Source organism: Nicotiana sylvestris, chromosome 4 (assembly GCF_000393655.2).
Source record: "Nicotiana sylvestris chromosome 4, ASM39365v2, whole genome shotgun sequence".
Taxonomy (NCBI): domain Eukaryota; kingdom Viridiplantae; phylum Streptophyta; class Magnoliopsida; order Solanales; family Solanaceae; genus Nicotiana; species Nicotiana sylvestris.
The window spans coordinates 171,943,586-171,958,887 of NC_091060.1; positions in this window are offsets into that span (position 1 = coordinate 171,943,586).

A 15,302-nucleotide genomic window follows, 5' to 3' on the forward strand; every position below is an offset into this window, starting at 1 on the left:
GGTTATGGACTTACAACTCCTGGAACCGACTCTTTTATAAGTGAAATAAAAATCTCTGCCCCAGTTTCAGCTATTGGGGATTTTGTTTTGGATTTTTTTTATTTTTTTTTTGACTTCTTATTTGGTTGGACCGAACCGTGAGGCTGCCTACATATCCTTATTTTAAAGGAATCAGGTCTAACGTAGTTCAAACATATGACCTAAACTATTTTTCATCTTTCTTTTTTTTCTCTTTTTTCTTTTTCCTTTTTTTTTTGTTTGCCCCAGCTTCTATTTTGAGGGCATGGACATTTGACAATTCTTTTTTTTTTCGAACTTTCTAAGAATTGCCCCAGTTTGTACTCTTGGGACATGGATTTTTTTTTTTAATCTAAACTTGATTCCAAAAGAGGGTAGTCAAAGAAAAATAAGACAGGCTCAAAAGGGGTAGCAAAGGATATAAAGTGTTTGGGTAGCAGAAAAAGGGCCTCCCAATCTCAACAACGTCAAACATGGTATCTTTTGCGATCACAACATTGACGAACATGTCTATCTTCTTGGTGTGCCGTGGTTACAAGACATTTTTCCATCCCTTAGTGACAAACTTTCCAAAAAACATCAATTGATTAAACATCCTCAAGTCCGATATTCACAATGATTTGAAGGTGAATTTTACTCGACCTTAGTTCCAAAGTATTCCAACTCTTTATTCATCCTCAAAAGTATATTTTTTAGTTATCGAATTCCAGATTAAATCAGTTCCTAAGATCTAGCCAAAATTTCTGCATGCATGCTGTGAGCACGTGATTTTTGTTTTTGCACGACAGTCGCTCCAAAAGAATAAAAATTGGTCCTGCTGTACAATTTTGGATTTCTGTGCGGCACTTTGTTGATTTATTTGCGAGTTTGGCCCATTTTTATTTATTTACTTTATTAAAATAAAATTCAAATGTGTACGTGTCATGAATCTGAACCGTAACATAGAAAGGCATAAACAGGCCTCTTTGTCCGTGATTTTGTTTTGTTTGATTTTACCTGTTTTGAAATATCTTTAGTGTGTGTGCAAATAATTGTATTGAGTGTGTATTTAATTTTAATTTGATTTTTTTTGCTTAGTTTTGTTTTTAAAATAAATAAGAAAAGAAATAAAAATAATAAAAAAAAAGAGAGAGAAAAGGGCCCTTTCTTCTTCCGGATTGGGCCAATTTATTAAATTGGCCCAAAACAAACAACGTCCAAACCAGGCCTGCCCGGTCCAACACCAGTGATGCCCAGGTTGTCTAAACGACACCGTTTTAATCCAGTGTGGTCTGGGCCGTTGATCTCAAATTGATCAACGGCCAAGATCAATTCCCCATAACCCATAAACTAACCCGACCCGTCTTACCCGGACCGAACCCAAACCCTCAACACTTGAAACAACACCGTTCCACTTAACCATCAGATCCAGACCGTAGATCTAAATTGATCTAACGGTCGAGATCCGTCCACCCATTAACTATATAAGTTCATAACCTTACCCTGCCCCCCCTATCCGATACCCAGCCTTCGTCTTCAACCTCATCCCCTTCAAACCCTAGAGCCGCCCCTGTATCCTTCACCATGGAAGCCGGCGGCATGAACGCCGGTGACCTTCCCCTTAACACCCTAGAACGCCTTTGCCATCCTGAACCCAAATCTATCAACCATGTAGTTCGAATCCCTCCCACCTTCTCGAATCTTCATTTGAAGATTCGAGTCAAAACTCGATCTACTCAGTTTAACCCCAGTTTCATACCAGACACTCCCCAGACCCCCTTCGTGACCAAACCATACTTGGTTTGGTCCGAATCTGATCAGGGAGGCATGAATCCCAGATCTGAGTTTTGGAAATTTTGTGTTCCTCCGTCACTGGTTCAACCGAAGAGATTAAGGTCTAATGGACTTTAATCAAAGTGTTTCTCGTCTGAGAAACACTTCGTTTAAAGTCCGTTCAGCCTTAAGAAAGGCCTGACCAAGTCCGAGTTAAGGTTTTGATCTTTTGCGGTTTAAGGTGAGTTTTCTTTCTTTTCTTAGTTGTTTTGGTTCGTTTGATTGTTGTAAGGGTCTGTTCGTTTTCTGTTTATGTCCTTGACCTCTATCAACTGTGCTTCAACCACTTTGCCTGAACCTCTGTTTGTTTGTCTAAATTCCCCCTCCTATTCTGATAAGGCATTATGTATTAGTTTGTGCAAGTAGCTGATTTCCGAGTTTGGACTGACTAGTTGACTCCTCGAGTGTATTTCTGCTTAGTCAGTATAATTCGAACCATGTATCGATACTGTTTAAATGTCTGATTTTGGCTATGATTGTGTATGTTAATGCTAATATAGTCGAGTCGACATGTGTCGTCAATTAGTTTCAATTGTCCGAACAATAAAAAATCGATTTGCTTCTGTTGAACATTTGCCTGAATCAATTAAGAACCAAGTCCTGTTACTTATAGTCGTTAATATGATTTCAGAAACCTAAGGCTTGGTATGTAACTGAAATCTGAGTTGATGGCATGTGCACATGTGCACAGCCTATTTTCCTGCATAAAAAGGCTTTTGATTTTAAAAATGGTTTGACAGCATATGCTGTCAGATATATTCTACTGCCCATACTTGCTTTTGGTTAATAAAATGGGAAAGTTTAAGGCTTCCAGGGGAATGATGAGGTTTTATACTTAATTAGCTAAAGTGGAACTGAAAAGGAAAAGGCACATGGGAGGGGTGTTTGATATACTCTAAACAGGCTGTTAAAAGGGGAAGGGAAGGCTTATAAAAGGAGGACCTGGGGACACAGGAGAGGGAGATAGAAAGAGGATTGGAGAGAGAGGCAGATTTGAGAGAAAGAAAGGGAGATAGAGACTGAACCTTGAAAACTGAAAAAGAAAAACACACACACAGAGAGAGAACACTGAGAAAGAATTCTTTGATAGCTCAAATAGATTTTAGGACTGAACATTTGGAGTTCAAATTCTGGAAACAGAAAACTGGAAAAGAATTTTTGTCTGATAACTCAGACAGACAAAAACTAGAAATTGCTTCCTTTCCTTTTGTTTTGATTTCACTAAATCTGGACCTGTTTTTGTGTAACACTGATTTCTCCCAACTGAGTCTGCTTGGTTGTTGCTTTGTTCTATTCTGAGACTTGGTCTAGCTGGGATCTAGATTCTGCCCCAATTGTTTCGTTTGTTGCTGCTGCTGTTACTCTGATTCCTGTTGCTGCTGACCTTTCTGCTTCACTTCTTCTTTGCATTTCAATATTCAGTGTTCTCCAGGTACACATTTCAGATCCAATTTTGGTGTTAACTGTAACAACTCAAAAGCATGAAATGAAAGGAGTTCTTGAAGAAGATTTAGATGTATGTTTCGTAATGTTTGTGATATACTGACTTCTGTTGTATAAATTGATTAGCGTGATTCAGTAATTAGTTAGATAATGCTTAATCAAGTTCAGCCTCTTGCATCTTAGTTCATAGTTGTTTGCCAGTATAGGATGTAATAGTATAATATGTAGAATGCATGGATCATTGACATAGAATTTTCGACCGGATTCCTGTCTAACTATAATGAGATGCATGCAATAGAGTACTTCCATTCTTTACGCAATGATGTTTGGTGTTATTTTTAGTTTTCCTTTATCAAAACCCGCTAGGCAGCATATAGAAGCGCGTTCGAATTCCTATTATGTAATAAGACATAGTAGTTAGTTCCCTTAATCCAGCCTAAATAAGTCTAGTTAAATTCGATTCAAGAAATGTTTTGGACGCACGGATAGCATTGGGTCAAGCAAGAATGTAACTTCTTTGTCCAATTAAAGCATGTTTCACAAGGTATGACATCTCTCCACTTCGTAAATAATTAATCAGCAATTGATAAGAATCCAGATTAGGCAAAACCTATATTCGGATTAGCATGTACCTTTTCTTCTAGTTTTAGAGACAAATGCATTAGAAATGTAGCCACTCTAGGATATCCTTTCTAAAAGAGAGATGAGCCTCGCCAAAAATAAAAATGCAAAATTGCGGGACCCTCAATAAATAACCATGATAATTATTTGGAATTCAGGATAGGCCATTTAATAAATTTCATGGCCTTCTACAAAACAATAACGCGTTAGACTCTTTAGGCGTGGCTTAATTAAATCATATTCTTAAATTCGGGTGCACATTGATGTGACCCAAATCCAAATCTCAACGAAGTCCAAATGTGTTAACAACTACGGGTGCATTGATTGTGACGTGGTTTGAGATGCATTTTCACGACGTTGCAATTCTATAAAAAATAAATGATAATAATAAAAGCGGTTTAAATCTAATAAGAAGCACATAAGTCACAACATGTATTTAAATCAGATATTTAGCCATTATAACAATTTAAGCGACCGTGCTAGAACCACGGGATTCGAGGGTGCCTAACACCTTCCCTCGGGTCAACAGAATTCCTTACTTAGAATTTCTGGTTCGCAGACTTCATTTGGAAAAGTCGAAAATTTCCTCGATTTGGGATTCAAGATAAACCGGTGACTTGGGACACCAAAAGCCAAACCTTTCCCAAGTGGCGACTCTGAATTAAATAAATAATCCCATTTCGAATATTGTCACTTAAATTGGAAAAACTCCCTCGCGCATTTAACCCTTCGGGGCGGGCGCGCAAAAAGGAGGTGTGACAGCTCTGGCGACTCTGCTGGGGAATATCAACCCAGAACCACTGGTTCAGGGTTCAAGAATTCGAGCTTAGAATAATTGTTATATTTTGCTTTAATATCTGATATTTATTACATGTTTTGCATAACGTGCTAAATGTTGTCTTTTACCGCTTTGATATTATCTGAACTGTATATAAACTGTGCCGAAACCCTTCTCTCTTCACCTCCGGGGAGAAGCTCGCTGGTCGAGACTCCCTATTCTGTTAGTGTCAATACCCGAAATAAGAAAGAGGACGGATAAGTTACGAAGCCGGACGGCCTTTTGGTTCCCGGTAAGTTGCCCCTCCTCGACTCGAGTTGTCCGCTCGGGTACACAGTCTAGAACAAATACCAAGGTTTAAACCTAGTATAACTCGACTTCATGCCGGATCCCTAGTAGGAACGCTTATTTGCATCATGTTGCATTTGACTTAGGGGGCTCAACACAGGGGTTGGGTCCGTCTAGGACAAGCAACCTGGAATGAAAAGACCATCCTACTGCATCCCGTTTGTTGTGCGCGTCTATTTGTTTCAGATCTGCATGTTGACCGGTTTCCGGAAAATTTTCAAAATAAAAAAAATAGCAGGATAGAGAGATAATTACTTATTCTTTTGAAAAAAAAAACCATGTCCGAGTGATGTCAAACCTAACCGGAATTTTCTAAGATATAAAAAAAAAAGAGCTTGCCTTTCAGTTTGACTATTCCTTTTAATCACTTTCAAAATCCAAAATATATAAATAAAAAATCAAAAAAAAAAAAATTTGTTTCATTTGTAGCACCGTTTTAAAAGATTTTCAAAATTTCAAAAAAAAAAGGAAATTTAAAATGTGTAAATATTTCCTTGGTCTCTTTTCAAAAAATAAATAATAAAATGAAAAACAAAACATATAACAAAATTTCAAAAAAGGGGTTATTCTTCTTTTCTTTAAAGGATTTTATTTTTGTTCCCCCTATTTTGATCTGACCGAACTACGCGGGTCTGATTCTCACCGGATGTGAGATACGTAGGCAAACCCCATCGGTTCCGGCCCCAATTTTTAAAATCCAAAAAAAAATATATTTTTCCTTAGAAAAAAAAAGAAATAAAAGATATAGAAGTTTTCTCTAAAATCAAATAAAATAAAAATAAAAAAAATAAATAGTCTTCTTCTTTCTGAAGTCTTTCATATGAAAAAATGAAATAAGCAGCAACAAAAATCAAAAAATAATACTCTTTGCTTTCTAGTCTTTTTTTGTAAAATGTCCAAAAAATATATATTTGAAAAATTGAATTTCAAAATATTAGGATTTTTCTTTAGAAGTGCTTTTGTAAATAAATAAAACTCATAATTCCGCATCATTTTCTTAAAAAGTCCCTCTTTCAAAATTCAAGAGGCAACATCATATACATTCTTTCTTCCGTAGAAAAGGTAAAACAAAACAAAAAAAAATCAACCAAACATATTTTTCTTTTTTTTTAAATTTTTCAGAATTCCAGTCAAAAGCAAATAAACTTTTAGAAGTCTTTCTTTAAAAATAAAACAAGAATCAGAATAAACAAAATTTTCTTTCTTTTTTTTAAAGAAGTTCTTTCAAAAAATCCAAAAAAATAAATCAAATCTTTTGAGTCCTATGCTAAATGAGCACTTGCTTCTTCATTTTTATATATTTGTTAGTTTCGAACTACGTAATGATCTGATTCACGTAGGCATCGTGATACGTAGGCAATCCTCATCGGATCCGGTCGCATTTCTTTTACTGCAAAATAAAAAATATAATAAAAGAAAAAAAAAAAAAATAATAAAAAAAAATAAAAAAGAAAAGAAAGGGGAAAAACTAATAAAAATGACGGAATGACGCATGCTCTCGTAGCAAACATATAGTAATCCACTTAACTGTATAGGTGCATCATGCCCAACGTGAGATTAACTATCTGTTATTTGCTGCAAATTAACCGTGCGCTTGTCGATGAGTATATCCAGGGTTTTTGAAAGACGGTTGGTTTGGTGAAAGTCTGGCCTCGCACCCATACTTCACAAGGTCAAGGGGAAGTGTTCAGCTGCCTAGGGCCAGAAGCGGTACTCACACTTACTTCACCAGGTCAAAAGGAAGTGTGGGAATGTCTTCAGAAATTCCATTGCAAACAATCCCTGTTTCTGAGGAGAGTTCGATCTCAGCCGTCCTCACGCCTGAATCCGCAACTGCGGAGGAAAATAGAATCCTACGGCTCCGCATGCTGGAAATGCTGGACGACTGGAATAGTGGGAAAGAGCCGCCAAGTGTCATCCCCGGATTCCCTGAATTATTCTCCAGGTCAAGTGGGACTTCAAATGTTCCCATAAATTATCCTGCTACCCCATTCGGGTACCCAGCCACCTCAGCCTTCTCTGCTGGATCGCCTTCTGACCCTCATCCCCGAATGTCAGCCACCGATGCAAGCATGAACATCTTTACTGCATCGCCTTGCCCGATTACGGCACAGCCTGCCACGTACAAGCCAAGCTTTGACTCATCCTCTTTTACATTCCAAGCACCATCGTTCTCAATGGAACCAACTAGATTCGCTACCAGCACTAATCCTCTACCGCCTCAGTGCGAGCTTGCGCCCAGGCAGGATCAGAGCCCCAGGATTGCAGAACAAAATGAGATTGCCAAAAGAATGAGAAGCCTTGAACAAAGTTTGAAGAATATGCAAGGACTGAGCGGACAAAAGAGTGTCTCTTACGCCGACTTGTGCATGTTCCCTCATGTGCACCTGCCAACGGGTTTCAAGACCCCAAAATTCGAGAAATACGATGGGCACGGTGACCCCATTGCACATCTTAAAAAATACTGCAATCAATTGCGGGGAGCCGGCGGAAAAGAAGAACTGCTAATGGCATATTTTGGAGAAAGTTTGGTGGGAGTCGCTTCGGAATGGTATATGGACCAGGACATATCTCGCTGGCATATATGGGATGATCTTGCCAGAGACTTCGTAGGGCAGTTTCAATATAATATTGACATCGCACCAGACAGAAATGCTTTGTCAAACTTAAAGAAGAAACCCTCGGAAAGTTTCAGAGAATACGCCATCAAATGGCGTGAGCAAGCGTCAAGAGTAAAACCTTCCATGGACGAAATAGAGATGGTCACTACTTTTCTCCAGGCTCAAGAGTCCGACTATTTCCAAAACATGATGTCGGCCATGGGAAAGCCTTTCGCAGAAGCGATTAAGATTGGAGAGATGGTGGAGAACGGTTTGAAAACGGGAAGAATTTTGAGTCAGGCAGCCATAAGGGCAACCTCCCAAGCCGTCCAAAGCGGGTCTGGAGGAATAGCAAGAGGGAAGAAGGAAGAGGAAACCTCCATGGTAGTGTCAGAGGTGGAAGAATATCATAATCCCGGGCTTTGTTCTTCGGAAAGAACCCCGCAACATCATTTCCCCCACCAAAATGCGACCTACGCTCCTCAGCCTTACATGGTTATGAGCACCCAGCCTTATATCCAGCGGTCACAACCAGTCAATCGGGGGCAGGCCCCACATCCTAGGAATCAGCCTCCTCACCGGAAACCACTACAATCCTCGACCTCCTCCAAATAATTTCCGTCCTCGGGAACCACCCAGGAGACCCAACTACACACCAATCGGTGAACCCTATTCCACCCTATTCCCTAAGCTTGTCCAAATGAATTTGTTGCAGCCCATACCACCGAACGGGCAGAACCCGGGATCACCATCATATCAGCGGGGTGTCAGATGTGCATACCATTCAGGGGTAGAAGGGCACGACACCAACGACTGTTGGACATTGAAACAAGCTGTGGAGAATCTGTTAGACCAAGGGAAGATTGTGTTGAAAGACGAGGATATCCCAAATGTGACCAATAATCCGTTGCCCGCCCACAACAACGGGCCGATAGTTGGGATGATTTGTGAAGACGAGGAAGTTGATCCGGCACTTAAAGCCATAATTGCTATTGCTGATACAGAAAAAGGACCCAGGGTAACTCCGGAGCAAGAAAAAGGAATAAGTGATGTATTCAAGCAGGCCTCCATGGTATGGGGGACGATCAAACAACCTCGGCCGAACGAGCCAGTGTTTGTCGGACGCATACCACAGGAACCAAAATACAACAAAGAGGAAGATGATAAGGTGTCCTCGCTCGACGAAAGTGAGGAAATATGTGAGGCAACAAGGGAAAAGCTATGCGAAATGCACATGGTCCAGCCAGGAGAGGGCACTAGCACCGTTGAAGTATCGTACATGGGGCCAAGCACCAAGCTTCAAAACTAGAAGGCTACACCATTCTTGATCAAACGGAAGTCCTAATGAACCTGTCTTGCCACTTTCTCTGCATCACGAGTAACCCCCGAGGGTGACTCAGATGTTTTTCTTCAGTTTCATGTTTTTAATTTCCTGAATGTCGACCTTTTTCCTTATCTTCCCCAAAATGCCAAGAAATGAAATCATGCTTGATTACTCACTTTCTTCTTCTATGTTTTCTTTTGTGTTCTCTTCAATTCTGATAAATGCAGCTTTAAATAACATGACATGTTTGCGGACTTCATGCCCGGATCACGAGAACTCCGATCAGACTTCAAATAATGAGTCAAAATTTGAGATATAAAGAATTTGAAAGTAGGAACAACTAAAGAAAATTGGTTCATGGTTTGGAAAATGTCCGTCACTAAAGCAGAATTTGAGAGCAGTAAATGGGTTTAGACCCGTACAGAATGATAACCTTAATAACTGCGGTTTGTCACGGGCAATTATACCCAGAAAGAATGGTCCATACGTCATTGAAGAACGTTACCAAATGGAGCATTTGTATCTGGGCGACGTCGAAAGAAACGACGTCAGCCTTGCTTGGAAAGCAGGTGCGGTGATATGTCTAAATCACTCTGGCGGTATCTTTGCACAGTTTGAGATGACGAAGGCTTTCATTCTCGCTACCCAAACACTATCAACCCTTTGCAAAACCCATTTGAGTTGGTTACTCTTCTTTGATTACCCTCTTTGGAACCTGAAAATATTGTTGAAAATAAAGTGAAAAAAAAAACAAAACAAAACAAAAACAAAAAAAAACAGAAACAAAACAAAAACAAAAACAAAAACAAAAAAAAAACAAAAACAAAAACAAAAATCCAAAAAAAACAAAAGTGTGCCTGAACTACGTTTGACTTGATTCCGAAAGGATACGTAGGCAACCTCTCCGTGGGGTTCAGTCACACCAACAATAAAATCCAGGAATTCCCCCGAAAATAAAACTGGGGCAGAAGTTATAACGATTCAACAATGATCCCACCCAAGAGTTCCAAAGTTGTAGTTCAATCCAAATTCTTTTCACCCCAAACCTTTTTAAGTCCTTCTGATCAATCAGCAAAACATTTCAAAATAGGAAGATGGAATTATTTGGGTCCGATACAACAAAATGAGGAGAATAAAAAATGAGAGAGTCTTGTCGGTGAAAACCTATTGGGCACCGTGAGGCGACGAGAGAAGAGAAATTGAAATGAGAGAGCTTGTTTAGTAAAAACTCGCAAGGAGTACTAGCAGGCGACAGTAAGAAGAGAAATGAGAGAGGTCGACTAGCGAAAACCCGCAAAGGGCGTTGTCGGCCAAAAAGATGATTCCACCTCAGAAAGTCCTGGCAAGGTTCCCGGGTTTTTAAAAAAAATATAGATCTGTTTTGATTCATGAGGAAATGCAAGTTCTCGGAGGTCGGGCATCCAGTCCAAAAGGCATGTCATGTCAGTTTGAAACTGGCATACACTCCAGATAAGTCCTTCTTTTCTCCCCGAAAGGGGCGTTTCTCTTTAAACTCATATGTTCTCCTTTACATAGTTTTCTTTGAGTTCTTTTTGATCTAACTCTTAATTCCGTAATAATCGCAAAGAAAGGTGGCAGGACCGGTTTTACAGGGCTCCGTTTGGCGAGAGTCGAATAAAATGTACAACCTCGGTGGCGCGTCAGTCCCATCCCGACTGGCCATGATAGTTGATTTGCTTCCAAAACCGACAAATCCCCACAAGCTATCCCTTGTACAATTCCCCAAAGAAATCCACCCCAGCACATCCCCAGCAAGTTTGCTACAAAAAAAAAAATCCCCACAGAGTCTCCCTGATAAAATCCCCACCAAAATCCCTAAGCAGAAAGGGACAGAAAAGCCAAAGCCTTATAAGGCAAATCATCACAAAATCTGGAAACGCAAGTCTGAGTAGTCCAAGAGTTTTCGCATGTGAAATCCAATCAATAGCAGAGTTTCTCAACAAGAATTGGGCCAAGACAAAGCAATTGGAACAGTCAAGGCCCCCAAATCAACCGCCGTTTTCAAACTAATAATCTTTCTTTGTTTAGGAAGATTGAGACATGTGCGACACAAAGCAGCTGTGCAAGAAGCAGGTGTAGCCCAAAAGAGATAAAGCGCGCAAGCATTAAAACAACCCCGCAGCAGAAAACGACCAAAGGTAAGTTTCCCATAATATTTTCATGCATTTTGATGGATCTCCCTGGCATAACCCAAGGAACTTTTCCTACCCAAAACCCCCGGTACAACCCGATGAATCTTCCCGGCATAACCCGATGAATCTTCCCGGCATAACCCGATGAATCTTCCCGGCATAACCCGATGAATCTTCCCGGCATAACCCGATGAATCTTCCCGGCATAACCCGATGAATCTTCCCGGCATAACCCGATGAATCTTCCCGGCATAACCCGATGAATCTTCCCGGCATAACCCGATGAATCTTCCCGGCATAACCCGATGAATCTTCCCGGCATAACCCGATGAATCTTCCCGGCATAACCCGATGAATCTTCCCGGCATAACCCGATGAATCTTCCCGGCATAACCCGATGAATCTTCCCGGCATAACCCGATGAATCTTCCCGGCATAACCCGATGAATCTTCCCGGCATAACCCGATGAATCTTCCCGGCATAACCCGATGAATCTTCCCGGCATAACCCGATGAATCTTCCCGGCATAACCCGATGAATCTTCCCGGCATAACCCGATGAATCTTCCCGGCATAACCCGATGAGTCCTCCCGGCATAACCCGATGAATCTCCCCGGCATAACCCGATGAACCTTTTCGGCATAACCCGATGAATCTCCCCGGCATAACCCGATGAAGCCTCCCGGCATAACCCGATGAATCCTCCCAGCATAACTCAATAAATCTTTTCGGCATAACCCGAGAACTTTTCCATGCAATCAGCATTAGGGTTTAAAACCCTAAACTGAATTTTCCTTCCAGCCAGCTTTAGAGTTTTAAACTCTAAACTGAGTTTTTCCATGCAATCAGCATTAAGGTTTTAAACCCTAAACTGAATTTTCCTTTTAGTCAGCATTAGGGTTTTAAACCCTAAACTGAACTTTTCCCTTTCAGCCAGCATTAGAGTTTTAAACTCTAAACTGAGCTCTTCCATGCAATCAAGCATTAGGGTTTTAAACCCTAAACTGAATTTTCCTTTTAGTCAGCATTAGGGTTTTTAACCCTAAACTGAACCTTTCCCCAGCTAGCCGGTATTAGGGCTCCAACCCTGAACTAAGCATGCATATCCTCTTTTATCAATTTTATGAACTTCCTGGTAAATAATTAACGAAATTTTCCTAGTGAAACTGGGGCAGAAAATTTCGTTCGTTTGTTTGTTTTTTCCCGCAGGTCTAACCTCGAGCCACACGGATCGAAATGACCCACGAGATGAGTCTCAACTCAGAATCAAAGAAGAAAAAGACAAAAGGAGACATCCCAAGATATCAGAGTGAATGCAGAGCAGATCGACTCCAACGTTTGACTAAGGTCCTAAACCCTGCCAATCGCGTCTCGCTCAGTATCCCAGAGGTTGAACAAGTAGCCGCAACTCGCAAGCATCAAGATTCAGATCGGAGTCTACAAGCAGAATAAGCTAAGACCCAAGATCAAGTCGTAAAAGAATCATAGATAGGAATCTTGTAACTAGCAGTTGACATACATATAGTAGTTAGTTCAGTTTCTAATTTTCGTTTGGTTGTAATAAGGCGGTCAGTGACGTAGCAGTGACAACAGCAGCAGCAGTAGCAGCAAGCATTGCAGTCCCATGGTAGTCCCAGCTACCAAAACTTCTCGAACTACATTGACCTGATTCCTGTTTAGCCCAGGATATGTAGGAAATCTTTGAAGCAAGATTCGGTCAGATCTTTCAAAAAACATGCTTCATACGGAGTGGTCCATGGGCAAAAATCGCTCATACACGCTCACTTTATCTTTGCACGAAAACTCTTCGTGTTTCCGAACAAAGAGGGGCAGCTGTGAGCACGTGATTTTTGTTTTTGCGCGATTTGCGACTTTGGCCCATTTTTATTTATTTACTTTATTAAAACAAAATTCAAATGTGTACGTGTCATGAATCTGAACCGTAACATAGAAAGGCATAAACAGGCCTCTTTGTCCGTGATTTTGTTTTGTTTGATTTTACCTGTTTTGAAATATCTTTAGTGTGTGTGCAAATAATTGTATTGAGTGTGTATTTAATTTTAATTTGATTTTTTTTGCTTAGTTTTGTTTTTAAAATAAATAAGAAAAGAAATAAAAATAATAAAAAAAAAGAGAGAGAAAAGGGCCCTTTCTTCTTCCGGATTGGGCCAATTTATTAAATTGGCCCAAAACAAACAACGTCCAAACCAGGCCTGCCCGGTCCAACACCAGTGATGCCCAGGTTGTCTAAACGACACCGTTTTAATCCAGTGTGGTCTGGGCCGTTGATCTCAAATTGATCAACGGCCAAGATCAATTCCCCATAACCCATAAACTAACCCGACCCGTCTTACCCGGACCGAACCCAAACCCTCAACACTTGAAACGACACCGTTCCACTTAACCATCAGATCCAGACCGTAGATCTAAATTGATCTAACGGTCGAGATCCGTCCACCCATTAACTATATAAGTTCATAACCTTACCCTGCCCCCCCTATCCGATACCCAGCCTTCGTCTTCAACCTCATCCCCTTCAAACCCTAGAGCCGCCCCTATATCCTTCACCATGGAAACCGGCGGCATGAACGCCGGTGACCTTCCCCTTAACACCCTAGAACGCCCTTGCCATCCTGAACCCAAATCTATCAACCATGTAGTTCGAATCCCTCCCCACCTTCTCGAATCTTCATTTGAAGATTCGAGTCAAAACTCGATCTACTCAGTTTAACCCCAGTTTCATACCAGACACTCCCCAGACCCCCCTCGTGACCAAACCATACTTGGTTTGGTCCGAATCTGATCAGGGAGGCATGAATCCCAGATCTGAGTTTGGAAATTTTGTGTTCCTCCGTCACTGGTTCAACCGAAGAGATTAAGGTCTAATGGACTTTAATCAAAGTGTTTCTCGTCTGAGAAACACTTCGTTTAAAGTCCGTTCAGCCTTAAGAAAGGCCTGACCAAGTCCGAGTTAAGGTTTTGATCTTTTGCGGTTTAAGGTGAGTTTTCTTTCTTTTCTTAGTTGTTTTGGTTCGTTTGATTGTTGTAAGGGTCTGTTCGTTTTCTGTTTATGTCCTTGACCTCTATCAACTGTGCTTCAACCACTTTGCCTGAACCTCTGTTTGTTTGTCTAAATTCCCCCTCCTATTCTGATAAGGCATTATGTATTAGTTTGTGCAAGTAGCTGATTTCCGAGTTTGGACTGACTAGTTGACTCCTCGAGTGTATTTCTGCTTAGTCAGTATAATTCGAACCATGTATCGATACTGTTTAAATGTCTGATTTTGGCTACGATTGTGTATGTTAATGCTAATATAGTCGAGTCGACATGTGTCGTCAATTAGTTTCAATTGTCCGAACAATAACAAATCGATTTGCTTCTGTTGAACATTTGCCTGAATCAATTAAGAACCAAGTCCTGTTACTTATAGTCGTTAATATGATTTCAGAAACCTAAGGCTTGGTATGTAACTGAAATCTGAGTTGATGGCATGTGCACTTGTGCACAGCATGTGCATTGTGCACAGCCTGTTTTCCTGCATAAAAAGGCTTTTGATTTTAAAAATGGTTTGACAGCATATGCTGTCAGATATATTCTACTGCCCATACTTGCTTTTGGTTAATAAAATGGGAAAGTTTAAGGCTGCCAGGGGAATGATGGGGTTTTATACTTAATTAGCTAAAGTGGAACTGAAAAGGAAAAGGCACATGGGAGGGGTGTTTGATATACTCTAAACAGGCTGTTAAAAGGGGAAGAGAAGGCTTATAAAAGGAGGACCTGGGGACACAGGAGAGGAAGATAGACAGAGGATTGGAGAGAGAGGCAGATTTGAGAGAAAGAAAGGGAGATAGAGACTGAACCTTGAAAACTGAAAAAGAAAAACACACACACAGAGAGAGAACACTGAGAAAGAATTCTTTGATAGCTCAAATAGATTTCAGGACTGAACATTTGGAGTTCAAATTCTGGAAACAGAAAACTGGAAAAGAATTTTTGTCTGATAACTCAGACTGACAAAAACTAGAAATTGCTTCCTTTCCTTTTGTTTTGATTTCACTAAATCTGGACCTGTTTTTGTGTAACACTGATTTCTCCCAACTGAGTCTGCTTGGTTGTTGCTTTGTTCTATTCTGAGACTTGGTCTAGCTGGGATCTAGATTCTGCCCCAATTGTTTCGTTTGTTGCTGCTGCTGTTACTCTGAT